This window comes from Neoarius graeffei, chromosome 25 (assembly GCF_027579695.1).
Source record: "Neoarius graeffei isolate fNeoGra1 chromosome 25, fNeoGra1.pri, whole genome shotgun sequence".
Taxonomy (NCBI): domain Eukaryota; kingdom Metazoa; phylum Chordata; class Actinopteri; order Siluriformes; family Ariidae; genus Neoarius; species Neoarius graeffei.
Window position 1 is genome coordinate 28,548,672 of NC_083593.1, and position 15,979 is coordinate 28,564,650.

The 15,979-nt window shown below is 44.5% G+C and overlaps 1 protein-coding gene and 1 long non-coding RNA gene across 5 annotated transcripts in view; one reads left to right on the forward strand and one right to left on the reverse strand.

Moving 5' to 3' along the window:
* robo4 (roundabout, axon guidance receptor, homolog 4 (Drosophila)) overlaps nt 1-15,979 on the reverse strand; it is a 129,719-nt gene that overhangs the window by 37,182 nt on the left and 76,558 nt on the right. The window lies entirely within an intron of this gene.
* On the forward strand, nt 9,668-10,139 carry LOC132873447 (uncharacterized). Its single transcript, XR_009651563.1, has 2 exons — nt 9,668-9,801; nt 10,080-10,139. It is a non-coding gene; the product is annotated as an uncharacterized LOC132873447 (long non-coding RNA).

Sequence of the window (15,979 nt, forward strand, 5' to 3'; positions counted from 1 at the left end):
GATTCAGCATGTGTTGCTGTAGATGTAATGACAGAAGAATTGGGATTAGTTGATGTATGGAGACTATTTCATACTCAAGAAAAAGACTATACATTCTTCTCTCACTCACATTCTACTTATTCCAGAATAGATTACTTTCTCGTCTCTCATTTGCTGGTCAGCCAGACTACTAGAGCCTCTATTGGTAACATACAGTGGTGCTTGAAAGTTTGTGAACCCTTTAGAATTTTCTATATTTCTGCATAAATATGACCTAAAACGTCATCAGATTTTCACACAAGTCCTAAAAGTAGATAAAGAGAACCCAGTTAAACAAATGAGACAAAAATATTATACTTGGTCATTTATTTATTGAGGAAAATGATCCAATATTACATATCTGTGAGTGGCAAAAGTATGTGAACCTTTGCTTTCAGTATCTGGTGTGACCCCCTTGTGCAGCAATAACTGCAACTAAACATTTCCAGTAACTGTTGATCAGTCCTGCACACCGGCTTGGAGGAATTTTAGCCCGTTCCTCCGTACAGAACAGCTTCAGCTCTGGGATGTTGGTGGGTTTTCTCACATGAACTGCTCGCTTCAGGTCCTTCCACAACATTTTGATTGGATTAAGGTCAGGACTTTGACTTGGCCATTCCAAAACATTAACTTTATTCTTCTTTAACCATTCTTTGGTAGAATGACCTGTGTGCTTAGGATCGTTGTCTTGCTGCATGACCCGGCTTATCTTGAGACTCAGTTCATGGACAGATGTCCTGACATTTTCCTTTAAAATTCGCTGGTATAATTCAGAATTCATTGTTCCATCAATGATGGCAAGCTGTCCTGGCCCAGATGCAGCAAAACAGGCCCAAACCATGATACTACCACCACCATGTTTCACAGATGGGATAAGGTTCTTATGCTGGAATGCAGTGTTTTCCTTTCTCCAAACATAACGCTTCTCATTTAAACCAAAAATTCTATTTTGGTCTCATCCGTCCACAAAACATTTTCCAATAGCCTTCTAGCTTGTCCACGTGATCTTTAGCAAACTGCAAATGTGCAGCAATGTTCTGTTTGGAGAGCAGTGGCTTTCTCCTTGCAACCCTGCCATGCACACCATTGTTGTTCAGTGTTCTCCTGATGGTGGACTCATGAACATTAACATTAGCCAATGTGAGAGAGGCCTTCAGTTGCTTAGAAGTTACCCTGGGGTCCTTTGTGACCTCGGCGACGATTACACACCTTGCTCTTGGAGTGATCTTTGTTGGTCGACCACTCCTGGGGAGGGTAACAATGGTTTTGAATTTTCTCCATTTGTACACAATCTGTCTGACTGTGGATTGGTGGAGTCCAAACTCTTTAGAGATGGTTTTGTAACCTTTTCCAGCCTGATGAGCATCAACAACACTTTTTCTGAGGTCCTCAGAAATCTCCTTTGTTCGTGCCATGATACACTTCCACAAACATGTGTTGTGAAGATCAGACTTTGATAGATCTCTGTTCCTTACATAAAACAGGGTGCCCACTCACACCTGATTGTCATCCCATTGATTGAAAACACCTGACTCTAATTTCACCTTCAAATTAACTGCTAATCCTAGAGGTTCACATACTTTTGCCACTCACAAAGATGTAATATTGGATCATTTTCTTCAACAAATAAGTGACCAAGTATAATATTTTTGTCTCATTTGTTTCACTGGGTTCTTTTTATCTACTTTTCAGACTTGTGTGAATATCTGATGATGTTTTAGGTCATATTTATGCAGAAATATAGAAAATTCTAAAGGGTTCACAAACTTTCAAGCACCACTGTAGTCCCAGAGAGGGATAAATTGCTGAAGTTAGAACAGGACATCAGGGAACTTGAGAAACAATACATGCAGCACCCTGAGAAAGAAATTAAGTTAAAATATGAGCTGAACACCATTCTACAGAAAAGAGTTGAATATGCATTATTCTGTACTAACCAAATGTCAGGGTGCAGGCACTTATGGATGTATGTGCAGGGGAGGGTGGACATACATCCACAGTGGACATCTGCACTTTGTGAGAGATGGCTCACACAAAGTTTTAAATTCAAGCAGGAATATAACGTCCCTTTCCCATCATTTGACTTTTTTGTGGAGTTCATTAACCAGTAAGCCAGGATGCAAAATGATCCTAGCTTCGCCCTCATTGCAGGCAGTACTGACCCTCCACTGATGGGAAAGTCAGCTCCCAAGCACAGCAGTCAGAGACCTCCAATCTCAGTCCACAAACCTGAAGTGTCTCCTTTCACCTCTTCTATGGGTGACACAGCACACAAAAGTAAAGTGGATCCTGCGAAGCAATGCCCCCTCCACAACAAACCGCATCCTCTCCAAAAATGCCGTGGATTTAGGGAGAAGTCAATCCAGGATAGGAAAGCCCTTTTAAAGCAGCATGGTATCTGCTACAAATGTGTGGCTTCATCAGCACATCTAGCTAAAAATTGTGACAGTAGCGTAAAGTGTGCCGAATGTGAAAGTGATAGTCACACCTCAGACCTCCATCCTGGATCCACTCCTTGGTCCTCTGAGTCCTAAACCCCCACACCTGAGGATGGTGGGGAGGTAAGGAAAAACAGTGAAGAAGCCACCATTTCCTCCAGTTGTACACAGGTTTGTGGGGGAGACTTTGCCGGAAGGCGATGCTTAAAGATTTGTCTAGTGAACGTTTACCCAGCTGGCCAACAGGAAAAGGCAATCCATGTATGTGCCATACTGGATGATTACAGCAATTGCTTGTTGGTAAGGTCTGAGTTCTTTGACCTGTTCAACATCAAAGGCCACAGCTTTCCTTACTCCCTCAGGACGTGTGTTGGTGCTGTGGAAACAGAAGGCTGAAGAGTGCATGGTTTTCGGGTGGAGTCTATAGACGGGCAGGTTGTCCTCTCTCTACCAACTCTAATTGAGTGTAATGCAATTCCAAATAATTGCTTTGAAATCCCCACACCCGAAGCAGCGATGCATCATGTGCACTTGAAACCACTGGCACAAAAGATCCCAAAGCTAGATCCTCAAGCTCCTATTATGATCCTGCTTGGGAGAGACATCATAAGGATCCACAAAGTGAGGAAACAGATAAATGGACCACAAGACTCACCCTATGCTCAACAGTTGGACTTAGGGTGGGTGATTTGTTGGCAACATCTATATAGGAAAGGTCCACACACCAGCTACTGTAAGCTCCTATTACACCAGTACTCTGGGAAATGGTCATCACTCTGTCTTCGCACCATGCCCTAATCATTATGTCATAAAGGAAAAGTGCTATGGCAGCATGGTCCCAAGTCTTCCTGCACTTGTCCATGTGGAGGGTCCCACATGTGAGGACTACAGAGAGCACCTGGGATGCAATGTCTTTCTATAGACAAAGAATGACAACAAAATGGGCCCTTCAGTAGAGGACTTACACTTTCTCAGGACTATGGAACAGGGAGCCTATAAAAACAAAGACAATAGCTAGGTAGCACCCTGCCATTCAGAGAGCCATGACCTCGCCTTCCCAATAGGTCACAAGCAGCAGACCGTCTCTCCTCACTATGCTGCTCTTTCAACAAGAAGCCTGAGATGAAGGAGCATTTCGTCTCTTTTATGGAAAAGATATTCCAAAACGACTATGCTGAGGTGGCTTCTTCCCTTGAAAAGGATGAAGAGTGTTGGTACCTTCCTTCCTTTGGGGTTTACTATCCCAGGAAACCTGGCCAAATTTGAGTGGTCTTTGATTCAAGTGCACAACACAAAGGAGTCTCACTGAATCAGGTCCTCCTGACTGGCCCAGACGTCAACAACAGTCTTCTTGGGTTACTTATCCGCTTTCGGAAGGATGCCATTGCCATCACAGGGGACATACAACAGATGTTCCACTGTTTTGTTGTCAGGCCAGAAGATAGACATTTTCTGAGATTTCTTTGGTATGGAGACAACATGGAGAATGACATCACAGATATCGCATGAAAGTGCATGTCTTTGGAAACAGTCCATCATCTGCAGTCATCATTCACTGTCTCAGGCTACTGAGCTGCTGTGGAAGGGGAAAGAGAGTTTGGCAAGGATGCAAGGCAGTTCGTCGAGAGAGACTTTTATGTTGACGATGGGCTTAAGTCCCTACCTACAACTGAGGCTGCTATTGACTTGCTTAAACGAAAGCAAAACATGCTGGCTTGCTCCAATCTCTGGCTACATAAAATAGCCTCTAACAGCAGAGAGGTTATGGAGGCATTCCCCCCTGAGGATCACGCCAACAACCTAAAAGATCTAGATCTTGGTAATGACTCCCTACCCATACAGCGGAGCCTCAGGCTTTGTTGGGACTTGAAGACAGACACTTTCCTGTTCCAGGTGTCAGACGAAAGGAAGCCTTTCACTTGCCAGGGAGTTTTATCAACAGTCAACGGCTTGTATGATCCTTTGGGTTTCGCAGCACCCATCACTATACAAGGCAAAGCCTTGCTGCGAGAACTCTCAACAGACATGAGTGATTGAGATGCCCCATTACCTCCGGACAAGGAAGAACTATGGGAAAGGTGGAGAGAATCTGTAAAAGAGCTTGAGAATCTGAAAATCTCAGTGCCAAATGCAACCTTGTCCCCAACAGAAGCCCAACATAAAGAGCTTCAGATAAAGCGATAGCAGCAGTTGCCTATCTGAAGATTGTGGATGCAGAAGGGAACTGCCATGTCGGCTTTGGTTTGGGCACGGCAAGATTATCTCTGTGTGCAGAACAAACCATACCTCGGATTGAGTTGTGTGCTGCAGTGATGGCTGTGAACATTGCAGACTTCATTTCCACTGAGATTGACATTGAATGTGATGCTGTCTCATTCTATACAGATAGCAAGGTAGTTTTAGGTTACATTCATAATGGAAAGCAGAGATTCCATGTTTACGTCCACAATTGGATTCAGTGGCTCAGGAGGGTCACACAGCCACAACAATGGCATTACGTGTCCACTGAACACAACCCCACAGACCATGGCATGAGGTCCATCCCCACAGCCCGTCTGAAATACACCACCTGGTTTATTGGGCCTGAGTTCTTATATCGTCCAGAGAAAATGTCTGTCAAGACAGATGCCTTTGAACTAGTGGACCCGGAACAAGATAAAGAAATTTGTGCACAAGTGTCAGTGTTCACCTCCTCTACCAATGACAGCGAACTTTGTTCTCAGTGCTTTGAGCCCTTTTCTACCTGGAAAGCTCTTAATTGTGGCCTATGTTGTCTTCGATATATTGTGTGCACATTCAAGAAGACTTCAGAAGACACAACAAAGAGTTGTAAGAAATGGAATCATTGTGAGAGACCATACACAGTGGAGGAACTAAATCAAAGCAAAAAACATCATCATTCGATCAGTGCAGGAGGAAACACATGCTGAAGAAATAGTATCCATCAGGGCCCAAAGAGAAATCCCCAGGAACAGTCCTCTGAGGAGGCTAGTCCCATTCATTGATGGGGATGGTCTATTGAGAGTCAGGGGGTGCATACAGGAAGCACAGTTGGGACAGGAAGAGAAGAGGCATCATTCATGCCCAAATGGCATCATGTTACATCCCTCCTTGTGCAACATTACCATGTGGAGTCTAAGCACCAAGGATGCCATTTTATGGAAGGCGCTGTCTGCTTAGTGGGCTACTGGATTGTGGGTGCCAAAAGGTGCATAAACAGCTTCATCTTCAAGTGCGTTACCTGCCGTAAGCTTTGGGAGATGTGTGAAGTCCAGTAAACGGCCAACTTACCCCCCGATAGACTCATCATGGACCCACCTTTCATGCATGTTGGGGTTGATGTATTTGGACCCTGGTCCATCTCAGTGCACCGTACAAGGGGTGGCCATGCAGAAAGTAAAAGATGGGCAGTCTTATTTACCTGTCTAAGCATTAGAGCCATCCATCTCGAGGTCATAGAGTCTATGGACAGCTCAAGTTTTATAAATGCTCTGAGAAGGTTCCTCACAATCCGTGGGCCAGTAAAGCAATTCCGTTCTGACCAGGGAACAAATTTCATCGGAGCATCAAAATATCTAGGGATCTCCTCCAATGTTAATGAAGATGCAGTGAGGCGGTAGGCTACCTGTCAGAAAAGGGCTGCACTTGGGCATTTAATCCTCCCCATGCCTCCCATATGGGAGGGCATGGGAAAGAATGATCGGCACTGCCCATACGATCTTGGATTCTATGCTCCTCCAGCCAGGGCTTAGACTTACCCATGAGGTGTTCACCACCTTCATGGCCGAAGTGATGGCCACTGTGAACAACAGACCTCTAGTGTGTGTGTCTACAGATGCAGAGGATCCATTCATCCTCTCTCCTGCCACACTGCTAACACAGAAAAGCGGCCCTCAGCCAATTCCTCCAGGGGATTTCGACAGCAAGGACTTGTACAAGCAACAATGGCAGCAGGTACAAAGCCTTGCCAATACCTTCTGCACAAGCACAAGCAATACTTGTCCACTCTACAGTCACGAAGGCAATGGATGTCCAGTAGGCCAAATATCACACCAGGATCCGTGGTGCTCATGAGGGACTATCAGTCCAAGAGAAATGACTGGCTGCTGGGTCATCACACAAGTATTCCCCAGCAAGGATGGAAGAGTCTGTAAGAGTAGTATCTCACTGGGCTGCGACAGCTTGTGACAAATTGCGAATGTCATTCGTGAGAGAGTTCCAAAAGTGTCTTGAAACATTCGCGGGGCTTCTCAATTTCCTTGCATGAGTTGCAAAGTGTCGCTCCTTCGTCACTGAAATTTTGAACATGTTCGAAAACTTCGTGAGACAAAATTTCTCTCAAAATAGCCGCAAATACATCACTGGTGTTGCAAAGCCATCGCGAACCCTTCTCAAGTCAATTTCCGTGAGGCTTCCTCTATTTCCCTGCGTGCTGAGGGAAAGCCGGGCTGGAGACACAACAATTGTGGTAAAATATGCGAATATCAATTCAGTGTGATTCCGAGTGAAAATTGTCACTAATTCGCACATTTTATCACAATTGTTGTGTCTCCAACTAGTCGCAGGCTGTCGCAGCCAAGTGAGATACTGGCTTAAGGTTGAGGTGAAGATCAACAGAGGGGATGGAACAAAGCTGTTTCTCAGGCCTATAGCTGAAGTGGTCCTACTGTTCACCCCTGAGGACTAGAGTGACTTTGCCTTTGTAAAGTAAATGTGGTATCTAGAGATACCAGATGGGAAGTGTGCTGCCTTGTCAGTCAGTTGCATTGTTTCATAAATTAGCACCTCCTGTTGGTGGGTTTGTATAGTGCATTGCATAGTGTTTTTTTTTTATTGCATAGTGTTATTAAGCTCATGTGACCTGTGCTGTGACATCATCAGCAGGCCTCATGGCAGTTCTCCATGTCTGAGGATAGTGACGGCTGTCATGTTTTCATCTGTTATCATCTGGCTGTTCAGGTCTTTGAAAGCATCGTTGATATGTAAGAATAACATTTAAGTTTATCATTTATTGATATTTACATGGGTGGCATGGTGGTGTAGTGGTTAGCGCTGTCGCCTCACAGCAAGAAGGTCTGGGTTTGAGCCCCATGGCCGACGAGGGCCTTTCTGTGCAGAGTTTGCATGTTCTCCCCGTGTCCGCGTGGGTTTCCTCCGGGTGCTCCGGTTTCCCCCACAGTCCAAAGACATGCAGGTTAGGTTAACTGGTGACTCTAAATTGACCGTAGGTGTGAATGTGAATGGTTGTCTGTGTCTATGTGTCAGCCCTGTGATGACCTGGTGACTTGTCCAGGGTGTACCCTGCCTTTCGCCCGTAGTCAGCTGGGATAGGCTCCAGCTTGCCTGCGACCCTGTAGAACAGGATAAAGCGGCTAGAAATAATGAGATGAGATGATATTTACATATATTTTCGCAGTGTTGATATATTTTGGCAGTTTACAAGAAGATAGAAATTTGGATAGAGTTTGTGTTGGTCACATGTTTTGATTAGGTTGTATTGAGGGAAAATATTCATGATTTTGGGTTAGTAATATAATACTTACTGTAACAGTAGCCTGTCTTTATTTCAGCAATACTTTCTACCATCTGTGGTGTGATTAATGCATATTGTGCTTATGTTAACGTGGAATATGGTAATTTTGTGAATGTATATGTTTTCCTCTTTGTCAGTTTTACCCTACTGCTGGTTGCTACATTAAAGAAAGGTTAACCTGGAATACCTTGTCTGCGTAGTAATTGGAGATGGAGTTTATCTGCCTGGTAATTCATGCAAGGCGTGTGAAGAGATCAGGACAAAGATTATTAGTTGTCTATCAGGCTACTTTGCAGAAGGGTAGACTACCAGCCAGTATGAGATCAGCAGTTATTACCTTACTACATGAAAAAACAGAAAGACCATTTCCCAATTGTGGAAACTATTGTCCAATTTTATTAATTAATGTTGATGAAAAAATAATTTCAAAGATACTTGCTGCTAGACTAGAGATGGTGCTTCCCAGTCTGGTTCATGCTGACCAGGTTGGATTCATTAAAAATAGGTGCTCAGCTGACAATCTGCACAGGTTATTACATATAATATGGAAAAGCAAGAATAATGTCGACCCCATAGTTGTCTTCTCCCTCATACAGTGCGCATGTGCCAGCTCGTGTGCAGCCTGCAACGAATGCTCCTGATCCTTTTTCTCTATTTTCTATTTTTCCTACTTGTCTTATTGTGGCAGCGGGGGCATGGTCAAGCATCGGTCTGTGACCGGAGGGCGGAGTCAGGGAAGGTAAGTGGCAGAATCACTACACCTGATGTTAATTAATGTGTTTGTGTGTCTTCCCCAGTGACCGCGCCCTATTTAAGGAGAGAGAGTGAGAGCAGAGGGAGCTCTCTCCCCAACCAGACGACTGATGTGTGTGCATGTGTCTGAGTGTGTGAGAGAGTAAATATAAAAGCTGAAAAGCTAAATAAAAACCCCGATAGCAGAGGGTCGTTGAAACAACGTAGAGTTTTGGTCAGAATGGTCGGTTTCCATCGTACGTCAGAAAATCAACGTTGAAACGGCGCCGTGAAACGTCGATTTCTCCACCGTCTGAGAGGGTCGATTTATCACCGTTGAATCAACGTGGGTAAAGGTTGATCTGTCGACCGTCAGAGAAGGTTGAATATACGACGTTGAACCATCGTCACTTTTGCCGGCCAGTTTTCAACATTGGTAGGATGAGCAACTGGCCCGTAGCCAGGGGGGATCGGAGGGTTCGTTCGATCCCCCCCCCGCGACACCGCGCCCCGGACACACACGCCTCAAGATTACTCAAGATTTATTCATTTGTTCATGTCCGATGAATATACATTGATTCACATTTAAATTTACAATATCAAATCCAGACTAATCAAAAAAGAAAAGTAGACTAAGTGAGGACGAGTTAGAAAAACGGGTTCATTTCTCCTATGTTTATGTTTACACGTTTTGTTCAGACTGCTTTACACCCCAATCCAGTGGGTGGCGGTAATGCCCCCATTAGACCCCTTTCACTGACGTCACCCAAAACCGGAAGTAAACAAACCCTGCGCCACATTGGAAGACCAACAAACTCGTGATTAGGGGGAAATAACGGCAGCGCGCGGTATGTGAACCCACGAGGCACTTGGTTCATCATAAACCTACAATGGTAAACTTTTGTGCTGTGTTAGGGTTCTAACAAAGCTGATGGGAAAGGTGAAAAGAAGTCTTTCTACAGAATACTTGCTGTGATTGAGACACAAGCAAACCAAGGAGCTTTCTGCCAGGAGACAGAGAGAGGATTTAGCTGCTTTATGCAGAGCGGATCTGAATACTTCAAGTCTATTTTGTTACTGGTAAGTCACTAGGCTAGAGTGTTGTAGAACATTTTTTTAAATGTTTACTGAATAAAAACATCCTTAATTTTATCAAATATTCTCTACTCTATATTTCATTTCTTTCTTTTGTTTTAATTTTCCTCCCTCCATCCCTCTTTGGATTTTAAATATAGTTTTTCCCCATGTCCAAATAATGAGGTAGGGTGGCATTTAGAAACCCATAGCCTACTGCTGACTTTCTTTATCAATGCTGCATCAAATTAATTTTGGTTATGTTTTTCTGTTTCCATGTACAGGTCTGCGCCGCAGGAGGAATAGGCCACAATTATAAATAAATCATAAAATGTTTCTAAGAACTTGTTCAAGTGTGTTCTGTTCCTTATAAATGTTAAAAGTTATGCCTCATTAGATAGCTTGACAGACATTAGGAGAGGTGCATTGTTGCATGCATTTTTATATCCTGTTGTACATTAAACAGGACATAGCCTACGCACATTGATATAAATTAAGTTTCACTTTCATGGTTGAAGTATGCATGTGTGTGTTCATCCTAGGCAAGAGCCCCGATGCTTTATTGTTAGCTAGTTTAATTTAGCCTGTTTTGCTTAATTTGTAGCCTTCCTGTTGTACATAAAACAGGAAGTAAAGTTGGATGAATCATCGCCGAAAATTCAACTATAAATCGACCGAAATACGTAGTTGAATAAAGGGTGAAAGGGGGTCTATTCTCTGTCGACCACCAGCCACTTTTCAACGTCGTTTCAACGGAAACTCGTATGAGCAAAGCGGTGTTGAATCAACGTCGGTGATCGACGGTGATTCGACGGCGTATGGTCGAAGAACATGCCGATGATTCCACGTCGAATCAACGACCCTCTGCTATCTGGGAAGAGTTTTGTGAACTCAGTTCTGGCCTGCCGTCCTTCTGTGCTCCACCCACCTACACGAACTGTTACACTTATCTTGTTTTTTTTTGCTATTTTTTTCTCTGTTACCATAACACCGTAATCAAGCCACTATGAGGGTTGCAAGAGTTTTGGTGATTTTGCTCGCAGTCGCAAAACTTTTTTTCAGCGCAGCCACGCAACAACTCCACGCCACCCACACTGTTTACACCAGGGATCAGCTGATCAAACTGAAGCTGGCTGCTCTAGCAACAAGACCGGAAGAGATCCCTGCGGTAATTTGGCAGAAAACACATAGAGGATGCAGAGGAAATAAGAAGCTACAGAGAAAGAGGGTGGCTTTGAGACAACAGAAGCTTATTGAAAAATCTTATAAGCCGTGTCTCCCCTCTATCATCATGGGGAACGTGAGGTCCCTCGGGAATAAAGTGGACGATCTGACGGCACTGGCCCAGAGTCAGACGGAGTATCGGGAGTGCAGTTTAATGTGCTTCGTGGAGACATGGCTGCACCAGGATGTTCCCAATGACAATGCTGCAATCAAGGGCTTCCACACGGTGCATGTGGACAGAGACTGCGCCAGGAGTGGTAAGCGCAAAGGGGGAGGGCTTGCCGTTCTTGTGAACAACCGGTGGTGTAACCCAGCTCACATCACCATGAAGGAGCGCATCTGCAGCCCAGATGTTGAACTGTGTGCTGTTGGACTTCGTCCACATTTTCTGCCCAGGGAGTTTTCTAATGTTATGGTAGCTATTTATGTTCCCCCCTCTGCAAACCCGAACACTGCTTGTGACACTATTCACTCTGCAATAGCCTGGCTACAGACTCAACACCAGAGTGCATTCATTGCTATCTCAGGTGACTTTAATCATGTTAATTTGGACAAAACACTTTCCACTTTCACCCAATTTGTGAACTGTCCTACCAAAGAGGGAAGAACAATAGACCTGCTGTATGCTAATTTTAAAGAGGCTTGCAGCTCTTCCCCCCTCCCCCCACTGGACAGGTCAGACCACAACCTGATTTACCTCTCCCCCTGCTATGTGCCTCTGGTGAAGAGACTGCCCACCACATCAAAGATAGTGAGGAGATGGACAGACTAGGCCAACGAGACACTTCATGGATGCTTCGAGGTGGCAGACACTGTGTGAGCCCCACGGAGACAACATTGATGGGCTCCCAGAGTGCATCACGGGATACATCAACTTCTGTGTGGACACCATTGTCCCAGCTAGGACTGTCAGCTGTTACCCCAACAACAAGCCGTGGGTAATGAAGGACATCAAAGCCCTATTAAATGAGAAGAAGAGGGCTTTCAGAGCCGGCAACGGAGGAGGTGCGAGGAGTACAGCATGAACTGAGAGCAACAATCAGGGAGGCCAAGGAAAGTATAGGAGGAAGTTGGAATGGAAACTCCAACAGAACAACATGAGAGAGGTGTGGAGTGGAATGAAGACCATCACTGGTTACAAGCCAACCAACAGTGAAGGAGTGGATGGCAATGTGGAAAGGGTGAATGAGCTGAATCTCTATTTCAACAGATTCGATGGCGTGACCCCAACCCCACCACCCCCACTCTTCTGCAGGATGGCTACAACCACACACTTCACATTCTCTCCCCTCCTCCGCCTCTTCTTGCCCAACCTCATCCCCATTTCAGGACCTCGCTCACACCTCCCCAACAGACCCCCTGGCTGAGCGCCCCCCCCAAGAAACACCTTCATCCCTCCCCCACCCATCACCTCCACACCGATCATCAGCGAGGAGCAAGTGAGAGGACAGCTGAAGAGACTCCATGCAGGAAAATCAGCAGGCCCGGATGGTGTTAGCCCCAGGGCCCTGAAGACCTGTGCCCTTCAGCTAAGTGGAGTACTTCAGCATGTCTTCAACATCAGCCTGGGTCTTCAGAGGGTCCCCGTGCTGTGGAAGATGTCATGCCTCGTCCCTGTACCGAAGAAGCCACGTCCCAGTGACCTCAAAGACTACAGGCCCGTGGCATTGACGTCACACATCATGAAGATCCTTGAGAAACTCATCCTGGAGCAGATCCAGCCTATGGTCCAACCACTTCTTGACCCCCTTCAGTTCGCCTACCAGCCCCGTCTTGGAGTAGAGGACGCAATCATCTACCTGCTCAACAAAGTCTACGGCCACCTGGACAAGCCAGCCAGCACTGTGAGGAACATGTTTTTTGATTTCTCCAGTGCTTTTGACACCATCCGGACGGCTTTGCTGGGTGAGAAGTTGACAGCGATGCAGGTGGATGCCCCACTGGTGTCCTGGATTGTGGATTATTTGACTGGCAGACCACAGTATGTGCGCTTGCAGTGCTGTGTGTCGGACAGAGTGATCAACAACACCAGGGCTCCGCAAGGGACTGTCCTTTCTCCTTTCCTTTTCACTCTCTACACCACTGATTTCAACTACTGCACGGAGACCTGCCACCTCCACAAATTTTCTGATGACTCTGCAGTGGTTGGACGTATTACTGGTGGTTATGAGAGCGAGTACAGGACAGTGGTGGACAACTTTGTCACATGGAACAGGAAGAACCACCTACAGCTAAACATGATGAAGACGAAAGAACTGGTGGTCGATCTGAAGAGAATCAGGGCTCTGGTGAACCCTGTTAATATCCAAGGGGTCAGTGTGGACATGGTGGAGGAATATAAGTACCTGGGGTTGTACTTGGATAATAAACTGGACTGGTCCAAAAATGTGGACACTGTATACAAAAAGGGCCAGAGTTGTCTCTATTTTCTGAGACGGCTGAGGTCCTTCAACATCTGCCGAACAATGCTGTGGATGCTCTATGAGTCTGTGGTGGCCAGTGCCATCCTGTACGCTGTCATCTCCTGGGGCAGCGGCTTGAAGGTGAAGGACACTAACAGACTCAGTAAGATCATCAGGAAGGCTGGCCATGTTGTAGGCATGGAACTGGACTCTCTGACAGTGGTGTTGGAGAAGAGGACATTGTCCAAAATAAAAACAAATCTTAGACTGTCCTTCCCACCCTCTACATGAGGAGCTGATCAGCCACAGGAGCACATTCAGTAAACGGCTGATTCTTCCACGCTGCACAACTGAGAGACACAGGAAATCATCCCTACCTGTTGCGGTCAAGCTATACAATGCCACAGTATAACTCTGGTACACTGTCTTACCATGTACAACCCCGATTCCAAAAAAGTTGGGACAAAGTACAAATTGTAAATAAAAATGGAATGCAATGATGTGGAACTTTCAAAATTCCATATTTTATTCAGAATAGAACACAGATGACATATCAAATGTTTAAACTGAGAAAATGTATCATTTAAAGAGAAAAATTAGGTGATTTTAAATTTCATGACAACAACACATCTCAAAAAAGTTGGGACAAGGCCATGTTTACCACTGTGAGACATCCCCTTTTCTCTTTACAACAGTCTGTAAACGTCTGCGGACTGAGGAGACAAGTTGCTCAAGTTTAGGGATAGGAACATTAACCCATTCTTGTTGTAGGATTCTAGTTGCTCAACTGTCTTAGGTCTTTTTTGTCGTATCTTCCGTTTTATGATGCGCCAAATGTTTTCTATGGGTGAAAGATCTGGACTGCAGGCTGGCCAGTTCAGTACCTGGACCCTTCTTCTATGCAGCCATGATGCTGTAATTGATGCAGTATGTGGTTTGGCATTGTCATGTTGGAAAATGCAAGGTCTTCCCTGAAAGAGACGTCTTCTGGATGGGAGCATATGTTGCTCTAGAACCTGGATATACCTTTCAGCATTGATGGTGTCTTTCCAGATGTGTAAGCTGCCCATGCCACACGCACTAATGCAACCCCATACCATCAGAGATGCAGGCTTCTGAACTGAGCGCTGATAACAACTTGGGTCGTCCTTCTCCTCTTTAGTCCGAATGACACGGCGTCCCTGATTTCCATAAAGAACTTCAAATTTTGATTCGTCTGACCACAGAATAGTTTTCTACTTTGCCACAGTCCATTTTAAATGAGCCTTGGCCCAGAGAAGAAGTCTGCGCTTCTGGATCATGTTTAGATACGGCTTCTTCTTCGAACTAGAGAGTTTTAGCTGGCAACGGCGGATGGCACGGTGAATTGTGTTCACAGATAATGTTCTCTGGAAATATTCCTGAGCCCATTTTGTGATTTCCAATACAGAAGCATGCCTGTATGTGATGCAGTGCCGTCTAAGGGCCCGAAGATCATGGGCACCCAGTATGGTTTTAAGGCCTTGACCCTTATGCACAGAGATTCTTCCAGATTCTCTGAATCTTTTGATGATATTATACACTGTAGATGATGATATGTTCAAACTCTTTGCAATTTTACACTGTCGAACTCCTTTCTGATATTGCTCCACTATTTGTCGGCACAGAATTCGGGGGATTGGTGATCCTCTTCCCATCTTTACTTCTGAGAGCCGCTGCCACTCCAAGATGCTCTTTTTATACCCAGTCATGTTAATGACCTATTGCCAATTGACCTAATGAGTTGCAATTTGGTCCTCCAGCTGTTCCTTTTTTGTACCTTTAACTTTTCCAGCCTCTTATTGCCCCTGTCCCAACTTTTTTGAGATGTGTTGCTGTCATGAAATTTCAAATGAGTCAATATTTGGCATGAAATTTCAAAATGTCTCACTTTCGACATTTGATATGTTGTCTATTTTCTATTGTGAATACAATATCAGTTTTTGAGATTTGTAAATTATTGCATTCCGTTTTTATTTACAATTTGTACTTTGTCCCAACTTTTTTGGAATCGGGGTTGTATACTGTATCCTTAGCTCAGGTGCAATATATGTATATAGGAATCACTGTATATAAACTCACTTCATTTTGCTTTTACTTAAGTTATTGAACTTATTTAAATTTATTTTATTTTTATTTATTCTTCTTTCAGACGCTTTTATCTTCTGTTTTTAGACATGTTTACTTCTTCTTTGATTCAGGAGCTTGGTAGCAAATTTGAATTTCCCTCTGGGGATTAATAAAGTAATTCTGATTCTGATATGCAGAGAAAGCATTTGATAAAGTTGAGTTTGCCTTCCTTTTTTATACACTGGAGAGGTTTGGATTCGGTCCGTCCTTTATGCAGTGGTTACAGTTAGTGTATACAGAACCACACTGTAAAAAATGATTTGTTGTTTTAACTTAAAAAAGTTAGTGCAAGGGTTGCCTTAAGGGCTGCCTTAAAATTTTGAGTTCACTGAAATTAATATAGTAAGTTCACAACAATTTAACTTACTATGTGAATTCCAGTGAACTCAAAATTTTAAGGCAGCCCTTGC